A 7,946-nucleotide genomic window follows, 5' to 3' on the forward strand; every position below is an offset into this window, starting at 1 on the left:
GGTTTGCGAAAGTTCGTTCTATGGCGCAGTCGTGCTTCGATCGTGCGATCGAATTGAAATTTTCAGGTTATTTGGGGAAGTTGAAGGACAAATAGATAGTTTTGTACGAATTGAATATCTAGATTTCGTTTCTTTGATACTTTGATCGTAACATTTCAAATACAGAGTGATTCATCAAAAGCTGACTCTATCAAAGTGTGGTAATAAGAGGACGTGTGTGTTAACGATCAATCGCGTGTGCTTAAATTCAAGATTTATTTTTTAAATAATGCTGCTTTCATTTTGTTTACGTATTACAATGTAGAACAAAATTTGTACCGCGTATAACATGTTCCATTTTTCTCGGTTACTCGTTTTCTATAAATTTAGCTGTGTATTTATTGCATTTTTATTTCCCTTTAATTAACTTTGTGTCTACGTGCATTATTGCACCTGGCACCTGATGTGAAATTGTTTAAACAACTTTAGGGTGAAAATGAGAAGATGTTGCACAGAATACGATGGGCGACTGCTGAAAGCTTAATTCGAATTTCCTCGATCTTTCTTCGATAATTGCTCACCTTTTCTTGCCACTTTCTAATCAAACAGAACACACTCAATGCTAATAAAGGCTACAATTGCAAATTTGTAAAACACATTTCTCAAACGTCGAACGAATATCGAATTGGAGAATCAGTATGGACGGGAAAATGTGAATTACTGTATTGCTAACTTACTTTACGCTCTCAAAAACTACCTTGCTTAAGCTTACTAAATTCAATTTCTAACGTAATTTTCTAAAACTCTGCTAAAATCGTTACTGAATACGCTGATGAATCTTAAAGTCACCATTTTTCCTGAATTTAAACAGCTTACTTTGCGCGGCGACTGTGCAATCGTTCCAATACGAAAGGGGCGAAAATAAAAACTATAATATCGCAAATTCACAATTGTAACGCAGCGAATGAAACTGTAAAAGGACGAATGTTCTACTGAAAAATAAACAGTGACAAATTAACACGCTTTAGCAGTAGATTTTATTCAAAAGCACTTCCCGTGCAGTCATCAATGTTATTAATATTCAATAAAAGGTGATACTTTGCACACGATCGAAATAAAGGTAGAAATAAAATGAATACAATAACGTTAAATATAATACCATATTTTATAATTCGTAGAACGACTGAAATGTTGCTACACAAACTTTGCAACGCGAGTGAACTTTTTGCACGCTGTTAAGTTCACAAAAACATATTAAACTTGATAAAATATAAAATATTCAGACTACAAATTTTTTATCACGGTGTTAGGTTCACAGAAATATACTACACTTGATAAGATATCAAATATTCAGGCTACAAATTTTTTTGCGCGGTGTTAGGGTGAGAAAATTTAAGTCATAATATAACCATTAAATGCAAATTTTCTTTTGCACGCTGTTACGTTCACAGAAATATATTAGACTTGATCAAATATTTTTCGTACAGTGTGTTAGGGTTGTAGAAAATGTACGTTACAATATATCCACTAAATGTCACATCCCAAATCAACGAATAGACAAAACATTTCTACCCTACAAACCACTTGTCATCGTCGGTCTTCATTCTCGGTTTACATAAATCGCTAATAATATTGTCCTAAAACACATACTCCTTGGAAAACACATAGTGAAAATCGTTAATCAAGACGAATAACAATGATTCCTGAACAACGAGGATAAATAGTGTGTTTTTCCAAGCTGCCAAGCCTATTTTCACCTCCATACACTCGCGTTGCCATTTTATCCGGCTTGTAACAATGGAATAGTATATACGCTGGGGGTGTGTAACAATGGAATAGTGCGCTGGGGATACTATTTCAGCATTGTACAACAGGGAACAAGTGACGGCTACGACGAAGATTCCTGTCTTCCTGTGTCAGATACAACAGTCGTCTTCATCCCCATTTATCTTCATCTCCGTCTATGATTCATATCTGAACCAGGGAGAGACTCGTGCCGGTATTGCCTTCCATGATCGATTCGAGTAATCGCTGAATACACTTTCAAGTTGTCGTTGTTTCTTTCTATCTGACGTTTTTCTAATTTTTTTAAATTTATACTGAGGTTGTTTCGTTTCCTTTTTGCATGTATTTTTGGATAATTTAAAGGACAGCGTACAAAATTAGTTGGGAAGTTTAGTTGAAGATACAATCTCTCTCAATTATGATTATTAAAATTGAAGAATTAAACAGATACTGCTATTGAAAATTGCGATTTTGATGTATCTTGGTATGCTAAGTGAATTTTTATCACAGGAAACATCAATCGTAGCGACATTATTTTTTCTTCATTTTACTCAGAAGAGTTTGGCCTTTCGTTGAAAGTGTACAAAGTTATTTTTACCATCCAGAAATTATACAGAAATTTATCATTTGCAGGGTCATAGATTAACAATGAAAGTATGATATATAAACAATTTCAATATAAGTATTTTTCTAACTTAGAAATTTGAAAAAAAATAATACATTCCTGGAAATCTTTGACAACTACAATCTACCAAAGATTTATCAGAATTGGTGATTATCAATTTGCAATATTCCTTTATCAGTCCATTTTCGTAACCATACGAGGGGGTCAAAGTCACATTTCCGAAAATTTGGACCTAACTGCGAAAATACAACCTACACACGCCAAACTGTTAAAGAGACAAGTGAACTAAGTTATAATTGCGACAGGTCTTCTGATACCATTGAATACGATACAGTACCAAATTTGACGCTGTATAATTTATATAATCATTTCTAATAACCCTCTCTGTTTCCCAGAATAAGGAAACAGTGACTTACACAACCGCTATAACTTTAACCTCCTCGTACAATCATCGATTTTCCCCGATGAATTTATTAAAGAGCACAAAATTCTTCCCGCATAAAATGTCTGTTTGCACCCCCCTTCCTTTCATTTCCATCTAACATCTTCCTCGAGCGGGAATATTTCTACCCGAAAGGAACGGATAATATCGCGATTCCGCTGAAAAATTATTCGCGTCCAGAAAAAATTCCACCCTCGTCTGTTTCTCGTTTGGCGACAAGCGATCCGTACAGCGGGGTTCGGTCGCGCGAAAAACTATCGATATTCAGCGCAACGATTGGATATCGTCCGATAGGGAGAAAACGCGAACGATCGCCGAGAGAAACGCAACGGATAATTACGACGAGATCCGCGATAAAGATGAGACACAAGAGGAGGAAGAATCTCTGAGCGACGCGACTGTAAACATCGCGCTGCTTCGACTTTTCTCTCTCTCTCTGCGATCAACAAACGATTTGTATTCGTTGTATGGATACATCTCGTGCACAGCGCCGTGTCATTCACAACAACGGAGTTATGAAACACAAGCGACGATTGACAAGTATCGATTCGCTTTCAGATAACGTAAGTACTTGTTGAACTTGCGAATCTACGAGAAGAGATTCAGGCTTTTGAAAGGTAACTCGTTGTTCTACGAGTAATTTTGAGACATTCGTGGAAGTACCTTTGTGTTTAGTTTCAATGAAAGTTTTGTGGATTTTATTATTGTACTATGACAGAAATTTTTGTGTAATTTGTTATAAAGGGTGGGCCACATAAAACAGGTCACTTAATTTTTTTTTTTTAGTTATAGTGTGTGAGACAATTTTTATACGTAATTTAAATGGTTTCACAGGGTGAATAAAATGGAATGGCAGAAATTGAAAGGAAGTTTCACATTCAAAGTCATATTATTATGCACGTTTAAATGCGCATCAATGTCTGCTATAATACACAGTAGGGGGAAAAATATAAATTCATGTAAAAAGACATAAGTGACCTTGAATAAAGCAGAAAAAAATTGTTCTTCCAGCCAATTAGCCCTTTGATACCATTTAAATTGCGTATAAAAATATTCCGGTAGGTACTATCATAGCTAGAAAACATAATTAGGTGGTCTATTTTACGTGGTTCACCCTGTACAATATGATAAATTGTGTTCAGTGATTTGATATTGTTAAGTTCAGAATTCTAAGCTGAAAATTATTTTTGTAATGAGCTGTAGGTATTGTTTCGTAATTCTAACATAATTGTTCTTTCTATCAATTTCTTTTTTTACGATTAATCCTATTTCGAGTTGTAATGCACTAACTATAATTTCATTCTTAATATGCACATTTAATAAGAAGAGTTTGCAGTCTCGCATACCAATATTTCAAAAGTCAATATTACTGAAAGTTATCTAGAAAATGATATTAATAAAAACTACCCTTTTTCTAAAGCACAAATTTCTTAAAGGTAATTTTCTTAAAATTCCAAAATATGATATACTAAATAAAATATGAAGGTTACTCAAAATTTAACTTGTACCTACACTTCTTACAATTTAAATCACTGTTCCTTAAGACAAGCATATTTACCTTAATATAAGTATTTAATTTTTCCATAAAGAACGTATCTTGCAAGAATTAACACCGCAAATTTAGTCTTCATTTCTCCTCCCCTTGTCTTTCAAAAAATTACCGGTATTCTTTTAATTATTATTTTTACCAAACGGTAACACAGAGATACTAAGATTTTACAGATATTTAAAAAAAAAAGTATCGGCAGATTTCCTAATTTTGTACAAACACGAGACAGCAAAGTCTCCACTGGTCAACGAGAGGTAAGTTGCCTTTCTTACACTTGTCCGCACTATTTACACCGCGTATGTATGCACTTGAAATCTGCAATAGAGCCAAGGATCCTGTGTCGTTGGAACTGCTACGTGGATCACTTCCGAGTGATAACAAACATCTGTTACCGAGACGCGACGCTACTTATACCGTTTCCGTATCTGGAATCGTCTCCTCCACTCTGTTCTAGCACTTTCTGCACGTTCCCCGAACAATCTGACGATTTCTCAAACAAAACACGTTGTATCGATAGTTTGCAAATTTTTCTGTGTCTAAGCAATCGATTATTTAATCACGTTACAACCGCATTAAGTATGCCCGAGGAAATTTTCTCGAGGTAACGGAAGATTAGATTTCGATCAATTTTGCCACTCACAATTACGTGTTGCAATTTTTATATAACTGCCTTTCGTATCGACCACTTTTGTATGATATCTAAGAGTATTTGTCAGTCTCTTGATTTTTTTCGCGACGTTTTACACAATCTTAGATCCATCATCCAAGTGTTGGACCGATAATGCTCATTTATGTTTTCATACCAAAGGGTTAGCCTACCGGCGTATATGAATAAATGAAATAAAATAAAAATAAGTTACATCACAGTAGAATTTCTTAAGAATTTTCAACGACTGCTCCATTTTTCGCTACTTTGCGATTTTTCATAAAACGAAATGACAATGTGGTACTTCGTTGAATTCGTCTCAACGAACGTCACACAATATTAAGAGTAGGAAAGTATAGCGTTTCATTTAAAAAGATTAAGTTGACTTTGATGTCTTCTTCGCCACTACACTTACAGAAAAATTATTCATACGAGTTATTTTGTATACGAACATTATTTTCATAGCTTCAATTCCACGTGAGATATTCCACCGTTCTCGTTTAAATTTAACACCCTGTGTATAGGTATTACTGAAATATCTACGTGGGTCAGAAATTACCCGGCACAAAATTCTGAGCTGCAGTATTTCGAGAGTTAAGCCGATGGGCAAAATATTAGGCCACCCAATAAGTTCGCTTCGAATTTTACCTTTAAATTTGAAGAAAAAAAAACGTAAGTGTCTTCTCGTTCCACAATTTTCTCCTATTTTCTCCTTGGATTTCTGGAATTTCCTTGGATTCTCATTAAAATATTTCTCGCTTCAAACTTATGGCATGACCCAATATCTATAATTCACTATGTTAATGCTAACGTTATTTTCTAACAGATAACAAACTAAACGAGGATAATAACAAGAAAAGAAAGAAGTAACCGTACTCGTGACCATATTTGAAAAGAACCAACTTGCTGTAATGTTACAAATATTAAAATTCGAAAGAGGAAGCTCCTGTCGTGGACGAGTAATGAATATTTCAACGAAACCCCAATTAATTTATCCCGACTGGCAAATTTTATCGGTACCTTCGTTCTTTTAAGCTTCCAAAGTGTCTTTTTTACAGGTTTATCGCGGCCTCCATGTCGTTTTGAACGTCACGTTGCTTCAGGCACCATGTATAATACTCGTTCCACGCATATGCAATCTATCTCTTTGAATCATGCACCTGCCGTAAGAATGGAAGCTCCTGAGTTCGTCTCGCCAATATGAAGGGACAAATTCTTTAAACATGGCTGTATAATGCGTCCGCAAATTTCCATAAAGAAACACGCAGATTTAGCAGGAAATGAACTTGCGAAAAAATTGCAGAGAATCCAATTAACAATTATCAATCATAGTCAAATGTAAAAAAAGGAGACGTAACGACGAAGGAAATTTTCCTGCGTTAAGTAGAATGATAAATATGAAAAATTACGAAGGCTCTATTAATTCAACATGGTCTTTTTGCCACTGAAATATCCGGAGGAGAAATTCTAAATTAAAACGTACATTTGTTGACAATATTCGATATATTCTCTCTTTTATTTATTGAAATCTAGAAGTAACATTCAAAATGCAAATTATCAACGCTAATAATAGCAAGATTTTTTGGTACATATTTAGGCACATTTTCAGTGAGATCAATACTAATCTTTAACAATTGAAATATGTTAATAATGCAGAGGTTGAGTGAATTTATTTCATCTTTATTCTACCTTTCTCCAGGAGTCTACTGTTCATACAAACTCGACACTTAGAAGCACAATGCACTATTTTTATAGAGGAAAGTTAAAGTAAAATTTGTCAAAAATTTTGTAGGTTCTTTGTTACTATTTCCTTCGAAATTTTACACAGAACTAGAACTCTGTTCATCGTGTAAAACGTATAATATCGATTAAAACTCACTTTAATAAAAGAAAGAACTAGTCACATTTAACTTTCAAGGAATCCCAATTTTCACCTGTGGAACCCAACAATTTTTTCTTCTTTGAAGTTTTACGTCGCATCGACACGAGGTCATTAGCGACGACGATGGCTCGAGTTGGTTAGATTTTACTGAGCATGTTTATTTCTATAAGGTATTTTATTGTGCTTTTTATGTGGTCTGGTAAATTTAGGGTTTCATCGGGTTTTATTTTACATTTCTGTCTATACGGTTCGGTAGATCTACATTCGAAGAATATGTGTGTGCTGGTTAGTCGTTGGCTTCGGCATAGACTGCAGTGATTCTATTTTTTCGATTAGATATTGATGGGTTAATTTGTAAATAATTACAATCTGCTCGTACCAAGAATCTCACGTAAGAAATTTTCCACTAATTTCTCAAGGGATGACAGTGTGCATTAAACTCCCTTCCACAGTTTATCCCGAGTGAGGCTCGGGCAGTGCGTTAAATAACGAACAGTTTAACTCATGAGAGACTTTTAGGAGTAAAGTTAGAAAGGGACGAGATATCATTATCAGAACTGTGACGTAGGGTTATGTACACTGTGCTTTAAAAACAATCACACACGACGTATTTGTTAAAATGATACGTGTAAAATATGAATTTCATTCCAATTCGTAATTATATTGGACCGTCAAAGGGTTAGGTTTGATTCTCACTATAGTTTGTGTTTTTACTAATTTAATCACACAACTTCGGTAAATATATGTTGTCCCTACAAAAACACCTTAAAGAAGACTGCAAAACAGGAGCTAATAAAAGTTTACTTCCGTATAAAACTTCTTAGTATCGCAAATAGTGCAGCTATCCGCTTTTAAAGCGACAGAAAAAGGAGAAAAACGTACGAAGTAGCTATGCACGTCGACAGGAAAGAAAGACAGCCAGCGAGGAAAACGGAAGGAATTACGTTTGGATCGCGACGCGCGGAAAGATGATCGGTTTCGTACCCTCCGAGACGACGGAAGAGGAATTTCCGAAGAACGCTGACAGCCCTTCACTGT

At 35.0% G+C, this 7,946-nt stretch overlaps 1 protein-coding gene across 1 annotated transcript in view; it reads right to left on the reverse strand.

Moving 5' to 3' along the window:
• The window catches only part of LOC108572572, a 96,762-nt gene that overhangs the window by 23,966 nt on the left and 64,850 nt on the right, over window positions 1–7,946 (reverse strand). The gene's annotated exons all lie outside the window — the stretch shown is intronic.

This window comes from Habropoda laboriosa, unplaced genomic scaffold (genome assembly GCF_001263275.1).
Source record: "Habropoda laboriosa isolate 0110345459 unplaced genomic scaffold, ASM126327v1 scaffold147, whole genome shotgun sequence".
Taxonomy (NCBI): Eukaryota; Metazoa; Arthropoda; class Insecta; order Hymenoptera; family Apidae; genus Habropoda; species Habropoda laboriosa.